Source organism: Phaseolus vulgaris, chromosome 8 (assembly GCF_051622355.1).
Source record: "Phaseolus vulgaris cultivar YP4 chromosome 8, ASM5162235v1, whole genome shotgun sequence".
Classification (NCBI taxonomy): domain Eukaryota; kingdom Viridiplantae; phylum Streptophyta; class Magnoliopsida; order Fabales; family Fabaceae; genus Phaseolus; species Phaseolus vulgaris.
In genome coordinates this window covers 53,509,671-53,535,268 of record NC_143505.1, presented here as the reverse complement: position 1 = coordinate 53,535,268, position 25,598 = coordinate 53,509,671, and the positions used below count along the sequence as shown (strand labels likewise).

The following is a 25,598-nucleotide window of genomic DNA, read 5'->3' as shown; positions in this document are numbered from 1 at the left end:
ATTAACATTATTTAATAATATTATTAATAATATTAACATTATTTAATAATAATATTAATAATATTAATAATAATATTATTAATACTAATATTAATAATATTAATACTAATATTAATAATACTAATAATATTATTAATATTTATTAATATTAATAATATTTATATTAATAATAACAAGTATAATAAAAATCATAAAAAGTCCACACTTTTATAACTACAATTTTTTAAGTGTTATCATTTACATTTATGTCACAATTATTTAATTAGACAAATTTTATTGGGATACAGGTTGCATGAGTAAATATAAAACATATAACCACTATACTATACAAATTGTGTTCTCATATTACGAATATTATTATTAATTTGAATTTTCACTTTAGAATCAAAGTGTGGTTTTAATTTTGATTTGTAAAGTAGTGGAAGATTGTGATTTAGATTTGGGGACCTGAAAAATAACCCAATATGTATTGCACATTTAGAATTTGAAAGCATAAATTTTTATTTATTTTTAATTTTTAATTTTATCAATGGATTAATTAAATATGTAACACTCCAGAAAATACATCTAACTATTACAATACAAGTTCTATCGATTTCTATATAAACTTTGAGTTTTTCAAAATATTTCTATTACAAGATTATGACTTATAGGAATACAAATATTAACAATATAAGCCCTCAAGAACCTCTGACACCTGTATGATCGCTCGTGCACATAGTACAGTTTTCGCAAACACAACAAGAAAAGTAAGGGTAAACTAGTGAAAATAAAGTTTTATAATATACACAGTTAAATCAAAAGAGAAAATCAAATTACATTGATCATTTTCTCAATTATTCAATTTTCTTCAAATGCCAATATAAAAAATCACATAGATCTCACATAGATCTTACATGGATCTACACATCTAGGATATTCAACAAACAAAATAACAACTAACGCCTTTCAGAAGACCCGTATTAAGTAAGTCCTACTAGAGACTAATATTTGATCCAAAGATTACCAGCAAATCTAAAAAAAAGGATTGGGGTAAGTTCATTACAACACAAGTCGTGCATCTCATATGTCATGGTGTGCATGAACTCCCCCACCAGCTTCTCACCACATGATATCTTAGTCTATGTGACTTATATCATCAGTGAAGCTCAGAGATCTTTGTTATCACATAGGCATCAATACTTAATACACAAACAAACATCAGTCCATACATTATCCCAAATGTATGAATTCAATTTCATAGCATTTTCATCATACAATATCATTCAAAATGCAATCCACAACATTCAAAAGTCCTATTTAACAACACGTAAATACTAAATTATCAAAATATAATATTTTTACAAGTTTAAACAGTATATAAAAAAACAACATCCCTACAAGATAAACTGAATAATGGGACCATATCTCCTCCACATCCAGATCTTCTAACCTAGGATTCTATTAAAAATTAAAGTTAGTTTCCCTTACATTAATTGCTTGCTTTCCAAGCAACCTTTAGAATTTTATCCTCTCAATTTGGATAAGCTTCGAGATTTAAGGACCTAATGCAAGTTATCCAAACAGAATAGAAATTCAGTATATAGTAGAATAAGTTGAAAGGATTACTCTTTTTAACTAACCCCACCAAGATTGATGACTAAATCCTATGGAAAAACAGACAATAAAGGATCTTTAGAGCAAAAATGAACTTACTTTGTTTAAAAATCTGATCGGATAGAAATATTCCTTAACTGCTTAACTATAGTGTGGTGTGATCAGATTCTAAAATAGATGATGCATGGAGTGAGAAATGAAGAGAGAAGGAAGAAGGTTGGAGAGATAGAGGGAGAAAGGAAAGTCACATGATGGGGTGAGGGGGGGTTGGGGTTTTTTTTTTTTTTTACGTTCTTAAAAAATGTGTTTTAAAATGTCCACAATGTAATAAGCATGGGTTAAAGTAACTACATTTTAATAATGATTGCTTATATTAAAGGTAACTTTAATGAAATATGGTTTAAAATACCTATAATTAAAAATCACATTTTTTACTATTCTGACACTTTTTTTAATGTGGTTTATTTTGTTTTTAAAGGTCGTTGTCACAAAATTGTGATTTAAACTTCTATGACCTGAAAAGCGTGGTCTATCTCATTTTTTATATATGTGACCACTTTTAGACTACACTTTTATTATTTAGTCCATACATTTTAAATACAACACTTAAAAAAATGTGATATAAATAATCAATGTTTTATAAATGTGATCTTTGATAATCCTAAATCACATTTGTAAAATTATTATCTTTTATATATATATATAATGTTATCTAAAGTAAAAAAAAAAAAGGTATAGTGTAAAACAACAATAAATTTTAATATACATCAACAAAAGCAAAATAAGATACAAACAACAAAACAAAATGAGATAAAAAAAACAATAATCATTAGAAGAAAAATATTAATTAGAAACCAATTTTAGATACCAAAAGTAATTAGTCAATATATTGATTAAATTATATATTATTTTAGAGACTAACAAAATTATTAGTATCTAAAGTAATTTCTATTATTAATAAAATTTATAAACTAGTTTCTAAATTGATATATAATTAACTACCAATGTTTTAGATACCAACTTTATAATTTAAATCAATTGGTATCTAAAACCTTAGTAACTAATTAGATATCAATTTATATAAATTTTATTAGTAATAAAAACTACTTTAGATACCAATAATTGTTTTAGTCTCTAAATAACATTTGACTTGGTTAATATAATGACTATTACTTTTGTTCTCTAAAATTTGTTTTCATTTAATGATTTATTGTAGTGTTGTATCTTATTTTGTGAGAGTGTGTAGAGCATACTCTAATAGAGAGAGAGAAAAGAAAAAGAGAGAAGAAAGTCACTAAATACTCGCAATAAGACATGAATACTGTGTTCATAATTTGTGGACTAAACTCCAAGAAAAATAAAAAGAACAAGAAGTGATTAATAGTCATAAATAATGGTGAGGGGATAAAAGCTCAAAATGCATCATGCATGTGGCTATAAATGTAAGACTCTCAGAGTGTTCCATCCATCCAAAATCAAAAGCACCCATGAGTGATTGAGATAAATCATTGTAGCAAAAATGAAGAGTGTGTTAGTACCATTTTTGAGTTTGGTGGCTGTGTTAGTCCTCACAATTGCTGCCACAGAGCCATCAAAGGCCCTGACTTGTGAGCAGACAGAATCCTTAATGATACCTTGCTTAAACTTTCTCACCAAGAAAACCAATTCCCCTACACTTCTTTGTTGCCTAGGGTTGAGTAAATTGATAGCTTCAACACCTACAAAAGAAGAAAAATGTGTTGCATGTAAGTGCCTTAAGAAAGGAGTCTCCCACATTCCTAACCTAGATATTCACAGAGCCAATAACCTTCCCAAAATTTGTAAAATTGGTGTCGATTATCCCATCTCCAAGGACTTCGATTGCGAAAAGTGAGACTTCTTTTTTTTCTATATATATTATTCATGTTAATACTACTCGTTCATTTACTTTTCTGACATTGTTTTTTCTTTCTTTTCTTCTTCTTTTTCAGAATTATAAAAAGCAAGTCCTGAGGAAATGATGGATTATGCTTCGAAGTTATATTTTGTTTATCCAAAATAAGATTGTTTGTTGAGCTTGGGTAAAGAAACAATTATGTTAGACTGATAATTAATGAATAGTTTTAGTTGACATGCTCTATTCATCTTTTTCAAGAGTTTATTTTTATATTTAATTAAGATGAATAATTTTTGTTTAATGTTCATGAGCCTAATCCAAATAAGCTATCATCTTATGAAATCTGGTTTGGTTTATTACATTAAACTATAATTAAAGCTCTAATTTTCTTAGGGCAAAGTAACTAGTAAAAGTACAAGCGAAAACAATTTTCAACGATATTAAAACGAAAAGACGAGTAAAAGGACATATTCAAAACTTTGAGAAAATCATGCTAACAATCCAAATATTCTTTCAATGTGTAAAATAAACTTAATCCCATTTTTAATTCTTTAACTATTGTGTTCGGATAATTTTGGTATGACAATTTTCAATTACACAATTTGGTAGTAGATTATATTCATTTATGAGTTGTATTTTTATTTCCCCTTAAAATTTAATCGATTTAAATGTATGTATATGTATGTAATGTGATGAAAAATGAAAATGAAAAAAATAATTAATATCATAACCGTTTTATTATAGTTCATAATGTCTACTTTAAATACATATTTCTTTTTTATATTATCAAACTATCATCAAAACGTAAATTCTAACGGTTTCAGAATCAAAACAAAGCTATGAAAACAAGTAGGGCGATTATCAGTGGTGGGACAAAAGTAGGTGGGTAATTGTCAGTTTAATTATGTAGATACTTTTTAATTGATTAATTATATTTTTAATTTGATAAGTTAAATTTATTATTACTTTTATATATTAAATTATTTTAGGTTATTTTTCTTATATTAAAATTGAAAAATCAATTAAGTTAAGATATTTTTTTTTATATAGTTTTAATTTTTTTTAAAGATTTAATATAATTATTTTGTTAGATTATCTTCAATAAAATATATCTCTCTCAACGATTATATGACTATATCTTAAATTATATGTATTTTTAGCACATTGAATTATTTAAAAAAAATTATAATTATCACATTAAATTATCTTTAAAAAGTTGAGACCATATATATTAAATTAAAAATTTCTTAAAAATTAATATCACATTAAACTTTTTAAAATTTGAAAGATAAAAATAATTTTTATCTTTAATATAACACTAAAAAGATAATTAAATTATTATTTTATTATAATTATCAAGTAAAATTTAATTTATAAGTATTAATAAATTAATTTACACATATCACTCCATTTTTCATTTTTCAAATAATATGATGATACCAAAACCAAATATACCTTTTTCTCTCTAAAACCGATATACAACTTTTCCCATTTTTGAATGTGTCCAAGACACACTAAAAAGGAAAAAAAGAATTCAACCTATATAAAATTATCTTCATTGGGTTATGAAATTTTTATTTGATTTTTTACAAGTTTTCTTAATCTGTCACCCACTTCTAAGACTTTGTTTTTTAATAACCACATTTTAATAATAGTGGTCTATATTAAAGATAATTTTAATTATATAATTTAAAATACTTACCAATTAAAAGTAACATTTTTATTATTTTCTGACACATTTTTTTAAAGTGGTTTATTCTTTTTGTTAGAAGTCATTGTCACCAAATAATAATTTAATTATTTATCATCTGATAAATGTGACCACATTTAACTTATACCTTCTAAAGATAACATTTAAAAAATATGATATAAATAATAAATGTGATATTTGATAGTCTTTAAATCATAATTGTAAAATTGTTGTTTTTTTTATGCTTATATATATATAATTAAATATTGTTTAAAGTAAAAAATTGGATAATTTGAATGTATATTTTTAATTACAATATTTTCAAACTATCATTAAATACTTAAAACAAACGTAAATTCTAACCGTTTGAGATTCACAAAAGCAAAACAAAAAAATTAGTAGTGGGGTTCCTCTTGACCCGCATGTGGTCCGACAAAAGTAGGGTGGGGCTGGTTGCCAATTGTTTTTATATTTATTTTAATATATATATATATATATATATATATATATATATATATTATTCTAAGAATAAATTTTGGTGGTGTTTGGATTAATGAGAGGATGTGTGGGGATTTGAGAGAATGGATGTGTGAGATTTTAATAAGAAAGTGTGAATAAAGTGATTGAGTTTGAATTTGAGTATCTTAGAGTGAATTTGTGAGGAAAATTTATTGAAATTTGTGATGATAATTGTGAGAGAATTTTTATTTGTCTAAAATGTGTAAAATATAAGTTTACAGATTTACTCTTATCTTTAAAACTTTTTGAATAGTGCTATATGAGGTAATTTTTTTTATAGTTTTGAATTAATTAAAATTTTGTAAATTATTTTCAAAATTATATAAAAACTGATTTTGAAAAAAATAATACAAATTATGAAAATTTGTCAGAAAATAAAAAATTATTAGAAAATACTTGTGTTTGCATTGAAAATAAAATTTTAATATTCATAATTTAAAAAATTAATGAAAAATTATTAATATATGTAAATATTTAAAATTATTAGATAAAAATAAATAACTTCAATAAAAAATATCATAAGATAAAATTAAAAATTGTCGAAACAATAAAAATTATTAGATAAAAATAAACAAAATTTTAATATTTATAATTATAAAAAATTTTATTAAAAAACATATTTATATTAAATTTAAGTAATAATATAATTATATTTTTTTTACAATTAAAAACAGCATTTTTATTATTCTACTACGCACGTTTTTATTTTTTTTAAAGGTCGTCACAAAATTTGATTTAGACCTATGATTCGAAAAGTGTGGTCTATCACATTTACACATATGTGACCAATTTTATTGTTTAGTCCACTCATTTTAAAGACAAAATTTAAAATATAGTATAAATAATCAAGGTTTTATGAATGTGATCTTTGATAGTTCTTAAACCACACTCGTAAAATCATATGTTTAGAGAACAATTTATATATATATATATAACCTAATTCAATGTGACCATACTAAAAAAAAGTGATTAATAGTCATAAATAATAATTTATGTCACTCTGGTTGTTGTTTTGTAGGGTCCGTTGGAATTCTAGTTGGTTGGGTGTTATGAAGTTTGGTCTTAGGTCTTTTTGTATAAGAGTTAAAATATCTATAAGGAGTCTCATTTTATTTTATTTATTCTTTGCTGATAAAAAAAAATAATGTTCACATTATGAAACCTCAAAAGGCACATGTGGCTATAAATACAAGACTCTCATAGTGTTCCATCCATCCAAAATCAGAAACACCAGTGAGTGATTGAGATAAACCATTGTGGCAAAAATGAAGAGTGTGTTTGTACCATTTTTTACTTTGGTAGTTGTGTTAGTCCTCACAGTTGCAGCCACAGAGACTCCAATGGCCCTGACTTGTGAGCAGACAAAATCCTTAGTGATGCCATGCTTAGATTTTCTCACTAATAAAACTAATGCCACTTCAAGTCCTTGCTGCCAAGGATTGAATAAATTGATAGTTTCAACACCTTCAAAAGAAGAAAAACTTGTTGCATGTAAGTGTCTTAAGGAAGCAGTCTCTCACATTCCTAATTTTGATGATGACAAGGCCAATAATCTTCCTAAAGTTTGTAATATTAATGTCGATTATCCCATCTCCAAGAATTTCGATTGCGAGAAGTGAGTTTCTTTCTTTTTTTATATGTATTATTCATGTTAATACCTCTCATTCACTTTTCTGACATTGTTTTTACTTTCTTTTCTTCCTTTTCAGTATTATAAAAAACTAGCCTTGAGGAGGAGATGTGACGTTAGAAATGGTGGATTATGCTTTGAAGTTGTTATCTTTTTTTTTCAAAAATAAAATTATTTCTTTAGTTTGCCTGAAAGAAAAAGTTATATTAAAACTGATAATTAATGAATAATTTTTTATATGTTGTTGGTATTTCCCTTCATTTTTTTCATAGAATTTATTTTTACATTTAATTAAGATGAATAGTTTGTGTTTAACTAATATTGGTGAGCCAAATCCTAAATAAATTTAATCGAAGTAAGCTATCAGTTTATGAAACCTGATTTGGTTTATTACCTAATGTATTAAAGAAAACTTTTAATTAAAGTTCTAATTTAATTTGGAGAAACCAGTAAAAGTACATGCGAAATCAATTCTCAACTATATTAAAACGAATAGATGAGTACAGTAATAAGACATATTCAAAATTTTAAGAAAATCATGCTATATAATTTAATATATATATATATATATATAATAGGTGATAAAAAATAAAAATGAAAAAAATAATTATTAACCGTTTTATTATATATTTCTTAATTGCTTGTCTGAGATATAACTTGTTTAATGAATATTTTTAATTACTATATTATAGAACTATCATTGAATACTTAAAAGAAACCTTTAAACAAACGTATGTTGATAAAAAAAAAAATCAAAACAAACGTAAATTCTAACGGTTTCAAAATTAAAAAAAATCAAAACAAACGTAAATTCTAACTGTTTCAAAATTAGAAAAAAAGCAAATATAACAGCGTAAAAAAAAATAAAATAAAGAACCAGAACCTTGTCCCCACGCACCATTTTTTCCTTTCTTTTTTCTCCCTCCATCTCTCCCTTTTATCTTCTCTCTTAATTTCTCACTTCATACCTCATCTATTTTAGAATCTGATCATACTTTAAATATCATTTGTTCTATGTTTTTCCTTTAGGATTTAGTCATCAATCTTGGTGGGGTTAGTTGAGAAGTTTAATCCTCTCAACTTATTTTACTTTATACTGAATTTTTGTTATGTTTGGATAACTTGCATTAGGCCCATAAATCTTAAAGCTTATCTTGTGGGGAATAAAATTCTAGAAGTTGCTTGGAAAGCAAGCAATTGAGGTAAGGGAAACTAAATTTAATTTTTTTAATAGCACCCTATGATAGAATATCTGAATGTGGAAGGGACGTGGTCCCAATATTCAATTTCTCTTGCATGGATGTTGTTTGTTTATATATTATTTAAACTAGTAAAAATATTAGATTTTGATGGTTTAGTATTTAAGTTTTGTTTTTTTCTGTTAAATAGGATTTTGAATATTGTGGATTGCGTTTTGAATGATATTGTATGATGAAAATTGTATGAAATTGATGTCATACATTTGGGATAATGTATGAGTTTTCATTTGATGGTACATTAAGTATGAAAAGCCTATGTTTAACGGAGATCCTCTGGCTTCACTGATGATCTAAGTCATGTACACTAAGATATCAGGTAGTGAGAAGCTGAGAGGGAGTTCATACACACCGGGTACCACCTAGACACTCGGTATCGGATGTTTGAACTTACCTTGATCCTTTCTATTGGATTCGATGGTAATCTTTGGATCAGGTGTTAGTATCTGGTAGGGACATACTTAATGAGTCTTCTGGAAGATGAAGTGGGATTGAAATGAAATCCAATGATTGTGGTTGAAAATAGATCCATGTGTGGTTTATATGAATCATGAAATTGATATTGAAATTTTATATGACAACATTTAAAGAAATATTTATAACTGATTTATTTGATTGGTTCTTTTTGCTGTGTTTGAACTGCGACGAGCAGATGACCATACAGATGCAGGAGAGCCTTAGAGGTTTCAGAGTTTTGTTTTGAGCTATGGATATATAAATATTTGTATTTCTATAAATCCTAATCATGTATTAGGAATGTTTTGAAAAACTCCAAGTTTGTTTAGAAACTGGTAGAACTTTTATTGTAATAGTTATATGCAAATTATGGGGTGTTACAGAAAAGGGGTGGGTTTTCTCTGGACCTGCTGTTCGGGCAAAAGTAGGTGGGTGGTTGCCATTTTTTTATTAAAGTTTGTTTTTATTTTAATATTTATAATATTTTAAAAACACACTTAATTATGTAAATAATTTTTAATTGAATAATTAATGTTTTTAATTTGATAAATTAAATTTACTTTTATTTTTATACGTTAAATTATTTTAGATTATCTTTTTTTTTTCTATATCAAAGATAAAAATCATTTTAATTCTGAGATTTTCTAAAAGTTTAATATAGTTCATTTTTATAACAAACAATTTAATGTAGTTCATTATGCTAGATTATGATAGTTAAAATAGATCTACTTAAGATTATGCAAATACATTAAACTTTTTAGAAAGAGTTGATACGATTTTCTTTCTTAAAATTATACCACATTAAACTTTTTAAAATGTAAGAGATAAAATTAATTTTTAATCCTTAATATAGACTAAAAAGATAATTCATTTATTATAAATATTAATTAAAATTTAATTTATAAGTATTAATAAATTAAGTTACACATATTATTCTATGTGCATTTTCCAAATAAAATGATACCAAACCAAATATACCTTTTCCTCTATCTAAAAACATATATACAACTTTCCCATTTTTTTAATGTGTACAAAACATACTAAAAAGGAAAAAAAGGAATCAGAGCTTTATAAAATGTAAATTCTTCCTGCACCATGGTGTCTGCATCTCCATAATATATATTTTTTAAATCCAAAACACCCTCCAATTAAAACATAAATCAATATTAACAAAACTTTTAATCTACATTAACTTTCTTTTAATAAAAATATAAAAAAAACTGAAAATTCAAGATATCTTAAATAAAGTTTCTTATTAAAACATAAAATTGGTAAAATATTATGTTTAATTTGATTCTTTTTTATTTTAAAAAATATATTTGATGTTGTTTATTTTTAAATGTTAACAAAAGTTAAATAAAAGTATTAAGTTATTTGAATTAATTTGTATCATAAAAATAAAAATTAACAATGATTAATTACTATATAATTTAATATATGTATATATATTTAATGTGATGAAAAATGAAAATGAAAAAATAATTAATGTCAACAGTTTTATTGTATACTTCTTAATATTGCATGTCTACTTTAAACACATATAATTATTTAATGTATATTTTTAATTACTATTTATCAAACTATCATTAAATACTGAAAAGAAACGTATGTTGTTAAGAAAAACTCAAAACAAACATAATTTCTGTCTGTTTCAGAATCAAGGCAAAACAAAGATATGGAAACAAGTAGGGGTGGGACTCGTCGCGAGGTTTTTTAACTTTTAAATTCTATAATTCTGGAAGTTCTAAATTTATTTGGAATTAAAGAAAAAACACATTAATAATGAGATCACTTACTTAACTAATCTAAATAAAAAAAATTATTTTCTTTCAAATTTATATTTAAAAATTTATTTTGTATTAATTTTAAAACAATTTTTATAAAGACTGACCCGTAAGCCTGTGGACCAATCCTTATACAGGACGGACCCATAAAATTAACCCCATAAAATTAACCCGCATGTTATACGCTAGGTGCATCAGCTCAATTTCCATCCCTATACTTAATCATAGTATATTTATTTTTGTGCGGGGGTTATTGTTTTCTTTGGAAATTGAATGACAATTGTTTAATTACTTTGAATTCAATATAATTGAGATATTGTTATGGTGAATAGATTTTTGCATGTTAAATTACGAACATTTTAAATTCTGTTTTGAATATGATTTTTTGTTTGAATTAGTTAATTTCTTATAGTTATCATGTATGATTTGTGAGCTTTAGGAGAGGACAAATTATATTTGAGTAAATTATAATTATATTGATCTATTGAGTTATTTAAAAGTTGTAACTTGTTGTATTAATTTTGGGTGAAATTTTGAAAAGTGATAAATTTCACTCAAACAAATATATTAGGAAATCAACATTTCCTCTTGCCTCCATTTTTGGTTGAGTGAAAATAAGTAAAAAATCAGTCATGTTGCTTGATCATATTGCTCACATTAGTTTTTTTTATTTCATTATTTCTTTTTGTCTCATTAATAGGAGTAACATCTAAAAAAGAATAAAAATCTATTTTAATTTTTTCTTAAAATATTTATACTTATTGATATATTTTCTCATATTTAAGTAATTTTTTAAAAATATATTATGGTTTGCAAATGATATATGAAAATTTATGTTATATAGTTTATGGTTGATGTTTTCAGGGTTTAGGATTTTTACTCACAATTGAGGCTTAGTTTAACATTTTTTTTCTAAGTCTTAACTTTTCTTGAGGAGAGAAAATATGTAGAGAGAGAAAGGTTCGTTGAGTGTTATTCGATGAGATAGAGAGAGAAAGGTCCGCGAAGTGTTTTCAGGTGAGGTAGAGTGTTTTCCGGCGAGGAAGAACATTAAGTCTATGGCATATACATTGTTTTTCTTCACAAAATTTCCACCTGTTACTTTGAAAAGGATCTATGGAAAATTTTCCAAACATGGGGACGAGTCTTAGACGTATTTATCATCATAAAGTTAAATGCTAGAAATCAGCGCTTTGGGTTTGTAAGGTTCCAGGGCGTAAGGGGTGTGGATGTGTTGGAAAGAAAATTGGACTCTATTTGGATTGGGTATTGGAAGTTGTGGGTTAACAAATCGAAATTCAATAAGCGTGATATCCAAAGAAAGAGTGGAATCCTAAGGAGAGGTCATCAACAACTTGGAAAATGTGGAATCAGAAGGAATAAAAATGTTCTTTCGTTTAGGTGGTCAAGAGCGGGTGTGGGAGTTCCCCTTTGAAGGCTTCGGTTTCATATGAAAACATGACATCTTTCAGTGTCAAGGTGGAATCCCCTATGTGGCTGGAGAACTACTATGTTGGGAGGTTGTTAAAGCTAGTAATGTTCAGGCAATGAATGCGAGTTTCTTTTTGGGAGGGTTTAGTTTTGTGAGGGTTAGATCTCTAGGGGAGCTATACGTTCTTTTGTCAAGTGAAACAACAGGCTCTCTTGAGAAGCTTATCGAAGAAAACAAATAGTGCTTGGAAGGTTTTGTCGATTCACTCTTCCCATGGTCCTAATCTTTTGTGGTAACTGAAAAGCTCGCCCAGGTCCGTTGTAGAGGTATCCTGTTGATGTTCTGAAATAGACAATGTTTTAAGTCAATTGGGGCTCTGGTTGGTTCATTAATTGATGTGGACTAGGCAACCAGTGCTTCAGAGGTGTTAAGTTTACAAGGTTACGTATCAGAATGCCAGTGCGAAGGGTGGCAAATTTAGTTAAAAACGTAAGGATAAATGATACTTTGTGTCAGGTGTCCTTAGAAGAAGAGGTATGTGTGGTTGTCTCCTCACCTGGATGCCCCCATTTTAAGTGGGGTATGTTATCGGAGGGCGGTTCTAAACAGGACCATTTACAATTATTTAAGGCCTTTTAAGTTTTGCCTTTGGGCCATTTTGTTGTTTGGAGGGTATTGGAAAACAAGATTGCAACCAAAGCTAATTTGGTCAAAAGTGAGATTGTGGTTGGAAATATCATGTGTAGCTTGTGTGGGGAAAAAGAGGAGACTTCTTTTCATCTATTTTTTGGTTGTCGTTTCGCTTGGTTAGTATAGAGTCTCTGTTATGCATGGTTAGGGTTGAAGTCGGTTGATTCTTTTAACCCTCATTTTCATATCTTGTAGTTTAACCTGTGTAATGCACCTAATTATGTTAATTTGGTCTTGGAGAATGTAGGGATTGAGGTGGTTAGTGAGTTTTGGTGTGTTAGGAACAATGTCATCTTTAAAGGTGGAGTGTTGGATCATTTAGAGACTTTCTCTTTGGCTCTATTGAAGGTTTGGTCTTGGATTTCCTCTAAAATTCCATTTGTTTGTTTTTCTTATTCAGATTGGTGTCTTGAACCTTTGATTTGCCTAAATTCAATTTAGATTTGGTTTTTAGCTTGCTGGTTTTTGGTTTTGGGGTTTCTTGTTTTAGAGTAGTTTAGTTAGTATTTTGTTGGCTGGAGTATTTCGTGAGTTGTATAAGGGTTAGTTCACCCCTGAAGTATCCACATTTATTTATTCATTATTGCTGATAAAAAAAATGGTTGATGTCTTGTAAGGGTATTTGTAACACTGAACCCCCCCCCACATACGGTGCTTATCTCTTTCTCGCTTCCCATTTCTCTCATCTCCCTTCTCTCTTTAATTTCTCTCTCATACCTCATATATTCCAAAATCTGATTACGCCAAGATGTAGTTGAGGAGTCAGGGAATATTTCTACCCAATTAGATTTTCAAACAGAGTTCATAAATTTTGGAGTGGTTCCCCTCTTTGAGGTAGAATTTCCATCACAATAAGGAATTTCAGGTAAGGAAAGCTAACTTTAACTTTCAATAGTACCCTAGGCTAGAAGATTTGAATATGGAGGGGACGTGATCCCAAGTTTCAATTTCTCTTGCAGGGATGTAATTTGATAAAATTGTTTGATTTTATGTTGTGTGAACATGTATAAATATTAGATTTTGATTGTTTGGAAGTTAAATATTGTTTTTGATGTTGGAAGGATTCTTGAATGTTATGTGATTAAATGATATGTATTATATATGAATAATTAAAATTGTTTGAAATTAATGTCACACATTTGGGATAATGTATGAGTTATTGTTTGATGATACATTAAGTATGAAAAGCCTATGTTTAACAGAGATCCTATAGCTTCATTGATGATCTAAGTCATGTAAGACTAAGATATCAGGTGATGAGAAGCAGATGAGGGAGTTCATACACGCTGGGTCCCGCTGTAGACACTTGGTATTGGATGCTTGAACTTACTCTGATCCTTGATGCATGAATTAGATTAGATGTTAGTCTCTGGTAGGGGCATACTTAATGAGTCCTCCGGAAGACGATAGATTCATGTGTAGCCAGTGTGATTGAAATGAAATTAAAGTGTTATGGATTGAAATGATATCCAATGATTGTGATTGAAAATAGATCCTTGTGTAATATATATGAATGAGGAAATTGGTATTGAAATTTTTTATGACAACATTTATAGAAATGTTTATAAATGATTAGTTTGATTTTTTTTTGCATGAATTAAATATGTTATGAAATTTCTTTTCATTAGCTTATCCTTGTTTTTCTTGTTGTGTTTGAACTACAATGACTGTACTACGTACACGAACAAATGATCATACAGGTGTCGGAGGGTCAGAAGGACTTTAGTAGTTTTGAACCTTATATTGTAAATATTTGTATTTTTATTCTCTAATCATGTATTAGGAATGTTTTGAAAAACTCTAAGCTTGTATAGAAACACGTAGAACTTGTATTATAATAGTTAGATGTATTTTTGGAATGTTATAGTATTACAAATAAATAAATATATATAATAAAAATTTACTATAAAAAATTATTAAATAAAAACTAATTTTGAAGATAAAAAAATAATAATTTAATTACTAATATTTTGAGACATAAACATATCTGTGTTTAATTTAATCTTTAAGTAGATTTCAGTTTCTCTGACTTTTTCTTTCTTTATTTGTTGGTTTAGTTTTTCATATATAAAAAAAAAACGTTTTATATATTTGCATGATGTTCTTCACTTCAAAAACTCATTTGTTTTCTTTATACCAATCTTTTAAAAACATGACTAAGGTAATAATTTTTAACAGAAATTTAAAAACCATTGTTTAAAACATGATAATAGGTAGGACCACAATTTTTAAGTGTTATAATTTATATTTATGTGATAATTATTTATTATTTAATTTGGCAATTGTATTTGGATATATTAAGAGTAAACATAAACTTATAACTATATATTAGAAAATTTTTGTTATCATACTATTATTATTATTAATTTGGATTTTAATTTTAAAATCAAGGTTTAATTTGAATTTTGATTTGTAGACGAATAAAAAGCTTGTAATTTAGATTTAGAACATACTAAATAACGTAAACTGTATTGTATATTTTGAATTCAAAAGCATAACTTTTTTTTTTAATTTAATCAAAGGATTTCATAAATATGGGATAAAGTAACCATATTTAGGAATGGAAGAATATATCATCAAGAAATCTTCACAATGACACAAATGAAGGTCTGGTCATAGGTAACAGCGAGAGTAAGAGTAGTTTGTTTCTCTTACTCAGATTGATGTCTAGAACCACTTGTTTGTATGAGGTCTATTAACAAGAGAAAACACTAGAAGTATGAGTGTGTTTTGGTGTGGTGTCTTGTATAAGGGTTTAGGTATTCCTAAAATACCTCCTTTAATTATTCTTTTTTTACGATAAAAAAAAAGTAATCACGTTTTAGAAGTGTTACTTATATTAAAGATAATCTTAATTATATATGATTTAAAATATCTACAATTGAAAGTCACTTTTTTATTATTTGAAAACATCTTTTTAATGTGGTTTATCCTTTTCTTAAAGATCACTGAAATGTCTAAGACATGAAAAACGTAATCTATCATATATATTAATATATGTGACCACTTTTACTCAATAGTCTTATAGTTTAATCCATACATTTTAATGACAACACTTAAAAAATGTTGTATAAATAATTAATGTGATCTTTGATAGTCCTTAAACCACATTTATAAAATCATTTTTTTTATGTGTAGAAAACAATTATATATATGTAATCTAATTCAATATTGTCTAAAGTAATAAATGATGTAGTATAAAACAACAATAAATTTTAACATCAACGGAGCAAAATGAGATACAAACAAAATATAATGATACACTTTATCTGTGTTTGTGAGAGTGCGTAGAACATACATCACAAGAAATCATTGAATATAAACTAACTCGAAATATCAAAATAAATAGTTACTATATTGACTAAATTAGAGATAATTTTATAAACTAAAACAATTAATGGTATCTAAAGTAATTTCTCTTATTAATAAAAATTTATAAAGTAGTTTCTAAATTAGTATCTAACCATTAGCTACCAAAGTTTTAGCTACTAACTACTTTATATTATAAATTAGTCTCTATTAGTCCTTTAGAGACTAATTTTGAATCTAAAAATTAGTAATTTTAAATCTTAGTAGTTAATTCAGATACTAATTTAGAAACTATTTTATAAATTTGTATTAATAAAAAACCACTTTAGATGTCGATATTTTTTTGTTTATGAAATAAACTCCTTTAGATACCACTAAATTTTTAGTTTATAAAATAATTTCTAATTTAATCAAATACTAACTAATTATTTTGATTTCTAAAATTAGTTTCTATTTAATGATTTTCTTGTAACGAAGAAAGAGATAAAAAAGTCACTAAATATTTGCAATAACACATCAAAACCGTTGAAAGAAATTATATTTCTTCATATTTCGTGGACCACACTCCAAGAAAAACAAAAAAAAACAAAAAATGATTAATAGTCATAAATAATGGTCACATGATGAAAGCTCAAAATGCACCATGCATGTGGCTATAAATGTAAGACTTTCACAATGTTCCATCCATCCAAAATCAAAAGCACCAGTGAGTGATTGAGATAAACCATTGTGACAAAAATGAAGAGTGCATTTGTACCATTTTTGAGTTTGGTAGTTGTGTTAGTCCTCACAGTTGCAGCCACAGAGCCACAAAGGCTCTGACTTGTGAGCAGACAAAATCCTTAATGTCCCCATGCTTAGATTATCTCACCAAGAAAACTAGTACCCCTTCAACTCCTTGCTGCCAAGGGTTGAATAAATTGATAGTTTCAACACCTACAAAAGAAGAAAAATGTGCTGCATGTAAGTGCCTTAAGGGAGAAGCCTCTCACATTCCTAACCTAGATGTTGACAGAGCCAATGGCCTTCCTAAAGTTTGTAAAATTAATGTCGATTATCCCATCTCCAAGGACTTCGATTGCGAAAAGTGAGATTTTTGTTTTCTACATTCATGTTAATACTACTCATTCATTTACTTTTCTGACATTTCTTTTTCTTTCTTTTCTTCTTCTTCTTCTTCTTTTTCAGAATTATAAAAAACAAGCCCTGAGGAAATGGTGGATTATGCTTCGAAGTTATCATTTTGTTTGTCCAAAATAAGATTGTTTGTTGAGCTTGCGTGAAAGAAATAGTTATGTTAGAACTGATAATAAATGAATAATTTTTCATGTGTTGGTATCCTCCATTTATATTTTTTTCATAGAGTTTATTTTTGCATTTAATTAAGATGAATCACTTGTATTTAAAGTTCATGAGCCTAATCCAAAATATATTTAATCGAAATAAGTTATCATTTTATGAAACCTGGTTTGGTTTATCACTACACCAAAAAGTAAAATTAGCTGCAAAAGAAAATGAAGATGATGTTAGGAACTCTAAATAGTGTCCAACAAGCCTTCATTATTAAAAAAAATAAAAAATAAAGTGTGGGTAAGCGTGGGTTATATGGACATAAACTAAAAAAAAGAAAAAAAAATTGTCTGGGTTAAATGGTCACAACTGAAACTATAAATAATAAATAATAATAAAAATTTAAAATTTTGTAGGTTAAAGCCACGCAAACATAATATATATATATATATATATATATATATATATATATTTAAATTAAATTTAAATATGTAAAAAAATTATGAAGGTTAAGCCCACGCTTGTTTAAAAATTGGGTGGCCAATCTGTTGACTAAGCCCACGCTTCTTTAAATAAACAATATAAAATATAATTTTGTGTGGGGAGCATGTAGACTAGGCCTACTTAAAAAACACACCATTTATGTCCCACACACCCGCCACTATTTTTATGTTGAGCATAGCTTCCAAATTTTAATGATAACTACACTTTTTGCGTCCATTTATTATAGCTAATGTCCCTTTTTGACCCATGCTAATAAACATATTTTTTTGTAGTGTATTACATAATGTATTAAAAATAATAATTAAATCTCTAATTTTCTTAGGGATAACTAATTTGTAAAAGTAGAAGCGAAATCAATTCTCAACGATATTGAAACAAATAGACGAGTGACATATTCAAAAGTTAACCAAAACTTTGAGAAAATCATGCTATACAGTCCAAATATTCTTTCAATGTGTAAAAGAAACTAAATCCCATTTTTAATTCTTTAACTATTGTGTTTGGATAATTTTGGTGTGACAATTTCCAATGGCACAAATTGGTACTGAAATATATTCATTTATTGATTATATTTTTATTTTCCCTTAAAATTTAATCAATTTAAATGTATGTATATATATTTAATGTGATGAAAAATGAAAATGAAATAAATAATTAATGTGACAACCGTTTTTATACATTTCTTAATTGCATTTACTTTAAAGACATTTAATCTTTTAATGAATATTTTTAATTACTAAACTATCATTAAATACTTTAAACAAACTTATGCTCATAAAAAAAAACTCAAAAAGAAACGTAAACTTTAACTGTTTCAGAATCACAAAGTTAAAACAAAGATATAGAAGCAAGTAGGGGTGGGGGCTTCTTCTGGACCCGCATGTGATGGGACAAAGTGTTTTATTCTAACTTTCAAATTCTATAATCTTTAAAGTTTTAAATCTCACATTATGAAATTAAAGAATTTTTATTTTTATTTTTATCTATATCTATATCTTATTGTTGTAAGAATAAGATTGTGAATTCATTTATTTAATTTATTTAAATAAGAAAAAAAAATTAATTATTTAAAATTTATATTTAAAATTTTATTTTTCATTAATTTTAAAAAAATTATGTTAGATGACTTACATGTCCGTGGACCAATTCTTATTGAAGTAGGTTCATAAAATCAACCCGTATTTTATACGCAGGATGAGACGAGCTATCCAACAATTTCATCTCTAGACTTGATGACATATTGATTTTTGTGCAGGGATTTGTGTTTTTGTTTAAAAATATGTAAATATTTAAAATTAAGTGAGAATTGTTTGAGTACTTTGAATTTAATATAATTGAGATATTATCATGGTGAATAGATTTTTGCATGTTGAGGATTTTAAATTGTGTTTTGAATATGATTTTTTGTGAGAATAAGTTAATCTCTTATAGTTATCATTGATTGAATTGTGAGCTTTACGAGAGTGAAAGTTCTATTCGAATACATTATAATTATGTTGGCCTTTTGAGTTATTTAAAAGTTGTAACTTGTTTTATTGATTTTGGGGTGAAATTTTGAAAACTGATAAATTTCACTCAATGAAATATATTAGAAAATCAACATTTGTTTTTTGGTTCCATTTTCGTTCGAGTGAAAATGGAATAAAAAACCAACCTTGGTCATTGTCCATATTTTCGCTCAAGTGAAAAATAGAACCTAAATTCAACCTTTTTTTGACTAGAATTTCGCTCAAACTAGTTTTTTTTTTATTTCATTATTTCCTTTTGTCTCTTTAATTAATTGAATGTGAATGTTGAATATAAAAGTAAATAAAGTATCGATTTGTTTATTTGATTGAATTGTGTTTTATTTAAATGATTTATATTATATGAAAAAATGTTGTAGAAATTATGAAAGTTGTATGAATATGAGGCCACAAATATGAATTATATTAAACCATTCTTTGAGTCATGTATTAAGTAAAGATATTTGTGTTACAATAGAGATTCCCTTGCTACACTCATAGTTTGAGTCATGTAGATTAAGACATCAATTGTTTACACACTCGACATATGTATGTGACTTGGATTCTAATAAATTTACATTGATCCATTATTCTTAGGTTTTCTTATAAATATAAATACTAATTTGTATAAAAAAAGATAATCTTTGATGGACATACTTAATATAAGTATTTTGAAAAGCGTAAATTGATACTTCACTTCTTGAATATCCTTATATATATATATATATATATATATATATATATATTAAAATATAAAAAAATAAAATTTACTTTCAATATAAGATTTACATTCTAATTTAATGATTGCTTGTGTTATAAATTGCAATCAATAGTTTTGTCTCCAAATAAAAACATTATACTTTATTTTTTTTCACAATTAAACACCTTTATCATGTAAAAAGGATTGTGTTATGTCACATACATAAAAACTAATCACTCTTTACATCCAACCTTTATACAATCTGTTCTAGGCCAAAAACATAAAGGCCAATGACAATAGAACAAAAAACAAAAACTCCACTCAAATAGTATCTTTCGAACTCCAAAACACTACAATACCGATCTAGCTAATAGAACAAATACTCCAATGATAACAAGCCATACAATCAAATTCATACATCACAAAAAAAGTCAATCCTTCAATGTAACATGCCTTACCAGTCCAAACATACACAAATATCAAAGTCCTTTAAACCACCCTTAGTTTAAGGAAAAATCCAAGATGTGCCTCTTTCCTGCTCCAAACTATATACCCTCTACTGCCCTACAAAAAACAACCCTCCAAACTGACCCAAGGCCATTGTTAGAAATACCTGTCCCATGCTACTTTTAAAACTATACAAAAGAGAAAAAAAAACACAGTCTTACCTTCCTAAAAACACTGCCCAACAACACCCTTACTATCTTATAGATATTAAACAAGTCTTTGGGTCTATGCACCATTGGACATAAGTAAAAGAAGCTAAACTTACCTTGCTCGTAAGCCATGACCATGCCTTGAGTTGGGCTAAAGAAAAGATCTCCGAGCAATCAACTCTACCATTCTTAAATAAGATGAGATTCCTTTGTTTCTAGATTTCCCCAACCATAACAATCCACAAACATCCCCAATATTTGTTTGTCTTCTGTCATGCCCATACAAGAAAATGGGATTTGGCATCCCAATGGTACACTATGTCCTCCCCAACCCACTTTCTACACAAGCATCAGACCCTCCAAGCTACATTACATTTGAAAAAAAGATGGTTCCTTGTCTCCTCTTCCTCCCCGCACATAACACACATGAAGCTTTCCAAGACTGCCCCTCTTTCTTTCAAGTTAACAAGTGTCGGTAACCTATCTACTACAACTCTTTAGGAAGATGTCATTCCTTTTATACCTAGTCCATCATTCTCTCTAGGCTCACATACTTTGTCCTAGACCACCCAAGCTATTTTCTTCCCTTCCTTCCCCTAATCCCAAAGGACTTTTCTCTAAATTTTCTTTATACTTTGAACCAGTAAAAATGGTATTCTAAAAAGGATGTATAGAACAGGGGAATAGACGAAAGAACCAATCTAAACAAACACACTCTACCAGCTAAAGATAAAAACTTCCCCTTCTACCTATCCAGTGTCTTCCTGATCTTGTCAATCACATCTTCCTAAAAACACACTCTTATATGATTACTAGCCACCTCCGATCCCAAATACTTAAAATGAGCTTTCATTATTTCACAGTTTAGAAGAGACGAGTATAGTTGCAATTGAGATTGATTTATGCCCATCCCTCCAAGTTTGTTCTTTGAAAAAATAACTTTGAGCCCAGAAGCCAACTCAAAGCAACTTAATATAGATATGTCACCATCACCATAATTCACTTGTTGAATATCCTTTTATATATATATATATATGTATATATTTGTATTGATGAGATTTTTTTTTATGGAATTGGTTTGTGTTTTTCTTTTATAAACATTTGTGTAATAATAAACATGCTTACCTTATTACTTGTTATTTATACAATATATGGAGATAGAGGTGTAGGAGTAACATCTAAAAAAGAATAAAAATTTATTTTATCATTTTTCAAAAAAAAATTATACTTATTGATATCTTTTCTCATGTTTAAGTATTTTTTTTTAAAATATATTATTGTTTGTAAATTCTATATGAAAATTTATGTTATATAGTTTATGATTGATGTTTTATAAGGGTGTTACACGTGTGTGTATATATATATATAACAAAAAAATTATTAGTAGAAAATAATTTAATAGAAACTAATTTTAGAGACAAAAAATGATTAGTCATTATATTAATTAAATTAGATATTATTTTATAGACTAAAAAAAATCGGTATATAAAGTAGTTCCTATTATTAATAAATAATTTTTAAATAAGATACCAATTAGAAACTATTTATTAATAATATAAATCACTTCAAATACCAATAAATTTTTTAATAATAAAATAGTATCTAATTTAGTTAATATAGTGACTAATTATTTTTAGTCTCTAAAATTAATATTTATTTAGTAATTTTCTTGTAGTGATTAATTTTCCATAAATATTAAACATATAACAAAATAAAATTTACTTTCAACATAAATTTTACATTCTAATTTAATGATTTGTTGAGGCATAAACATATCTATGTGTTTAATTTAATCTTAAGTAGATTTCAGTTTATCTGACTTTGTCCTTTCTTTATTTATTGAAATATAAGTTGTTGATTTAGTTTTTCATATAAACAAAAACGTTTGTATGTTTGCATGATGATCTTAAAAAACTTATATTCGTTTTCTTTATATCAATGATCTATCTCTTAACAAACATAACTAAGGTGCTATAAATACAGATAACATTGATGAAAATTCTAACCCTCCGTAAAAAAAAAGAAAGAACAAGGAAGCAGAATCGCCGCCCCTCCTTTTCACCCTTTCATCCTTTCTCTCTTTCTTCTCTCTTCAATTTCTCTCATACTTCATCTATTCCAAAATCTGATCACGTCATGCTATAGCTGAGGAGTCAGATTTTCAAACAGAGTAAGTTCATCTTTACTCTAAAGTTCATCTTTTATGTTTGAAAGGTTCTTAAATGTTATGAATTTTGAAATATTGTGTGATTGAATGATAAGTATTATATATGAATGATGAAAATTGTATGAAATTGATGTCATACATTTGGGATAATGTATGCATTGTTGTTTGATGGTACATTAAGTATTGAAAGTCTATGCTTAACAAAGAGTCTCTAGCTTCACTGATAATCTAAGTCATATAGACTAAGATATCAGGTGGTGAGAAGTTGATGAGAGAGTTCATACGCACCCAATCCCGCGGTAGACACTCGGTATTAGATGTTTGAACTTATCCTAATCCTTTATGTATGAATTATATGTTAGTCTCTGGTAGGGGCATACTTAAGGAGTTTTCCAAAAGACGAAGATTCATGTGTAGTAAGTCTGATTGAAATGAAATCAAAGTGATATGGATTGAAATGAAATCCAATGATTGTGATTGAAAATAGATTCATGTATGGTATATATGAATGATGAAATTGATATTGAAATTTTATATGACAATAGTTAAAGAAATGTTTATAATTGATTTGTTTGATTGTGTTTTTTTTTTTTTGCATGGATTAAGTATGTGTGGAATTTCTTTTCATTAGCTTACCCTTACTTTCTTGTTGTGTTGTGAACTATTATGACTGAAATACGTACATGAACACATGATCATACACATGTTGAGAGGGTCTGAAGGGTTTTAAGATGTTGTTTTGAACCTTATATTGTAAATATTTATATCTGTATAAGTCATAATATTCTAATAGGAATATTTTGAAAAACTCTAAGCTTCTATAGAAACAAACATATAGAACTTGTATTGTAATAGTTAAATGTCATTTCTGAGGTGTTACAATGAAATTGTTGGAATAAATGTTGTTTGAATTTGTAATTAACAAAACTCTTTATAACTATTTAAAGCTTTGTATGCAAAAATATTAAGTAAACATGAATAAATAGCAAGATTTTCACATATATGTTGAAATCCGTATTTGTAGTGATAATAAAAAATCCATATTTGCAAACTCTATGTTGAAAAATACATAAATCATAAAAGTGACCTTGTATACTTTAAGTAAAAATAAAATATTTTTTTCCATATTTTTTTGTCACATCTTTAATCTACATAAAAACTATTCACTTTTTACATTCACAAATTGGTAGTAAATTATATTATTAATTATTCTTTTATTTTCCCTTAAAAATTTAATTAATTTAAATGTATGTATATATATTTAATGTGATGAAAAATGAAAATGAAAAAATAATTAATGTCACAACCGTTTTATTATATATTTCTTAATTGCATGTATGCTTTAAAGTCATATAACTTTTTAATATATATTTTTAATTATTACATTATCAAACTATCATTAAATACTTAAAAGAAACGTATACTGATAAAAAAAACTGAAAACTAATATAAATTCTAAATGTTTAAGAATCACAAAAGCAAAACTGAAATGGTAACAAGTAGGGGTGGGGTTTCCCCTTACTCTCATGGGTCGAACAAAAGTAGGGTGGCTTGGTTGCCCCTTTTTTCTTAAAAAATTGTTTTTATTTTAATATATATATATATATATATTATTTTAAAAATAAAATTATTTATGTAGATAATTATAAAACTCATTAAGTATGCTCTTAACAAAGACTAACATCTAATCCATACATCAAGGATCATGATACGTTCAAACATCTAATACCGAGTTTCTATAGCGGGACTCAGTGTGTATGAACTCTAGCATCAGCTTCTCACCCACTGTTATCTTAATCTATATGAATTAGATTATAAGTGAAACTAGAGGATCTCTGTTAAATATAGGTTTTTCATACTTAATGTACCATCAAACAATAACTCATACATTATCCCAAATGTATGACATCAATTTCATACAATTTTCATCATTCATATATAATACATATCATTCAAACAACTAACATTCAATAACTTTTCCAACTTAAAAAACAATATTTAACTTCCAAACTATCAAAATATAATAATTATACATGTTCACACAACATAAAATCAAACCATTTTATCAAATAACATCCCTGCAATAGAAATTGAAACTAGGAATCACGTCCCCTCCACATTCAGATCTTCTAGCTTGGGTACTATTGAAATTTAAAGTTAGCTTCCGTTACTTGAGATTCCTTATTCTTATGGAAATTCTAGCTCAAATGGGGGAACCACTCCAAAATTTAGGAATCTAGAGAAAGTTATCCAAACATTACAAAATTTTAGTATGAGCTTAATCAAGTTGAGAGAAACACTTTTCTTAATTGACATCTCTAAGATTGATGACTAAATCATAGAGAAAAATAAAGAATAATTAATCTTTAGAGTAAAAATGAACTTTATGGGAAAGAAAATGAAGAGAGAAGGAAGAGAAGAGAAGTTGGGAGAGAGAGGAATATAAAGAGAAATCGTGGGTTGAGAAAAGAAAGAAACAACAATAAATTTAAAAATCCTAAAATCAATAAAGCAAAATGAGATACAAACAAAATACAA

At 26.9% G+C, this 25,598-nt stretch overlaps 1 pseudogene across 1 annotated transcript; it reads left to right on the top strand.

The window, feature by feature from the left end:
• Window positions 1-16,930: 16,930 nt before the first annotated feature.
• LOC150025656 (non-specific lipid-transfer protein A-like) lies at window positions 16,931-17,566 on the top strand (annotated as a pseudogene). The gene is made up of 2 exons (XR_016515163.1): window positions 16,931-17,325; window positions 17,427-17,566. The product of XR_016515163.1 is annotated as a non-specific lipid-transfer protein A-like (transcript).
• Window positions 17,567-25,598: the final 8,032 nt, after the last annotated feature.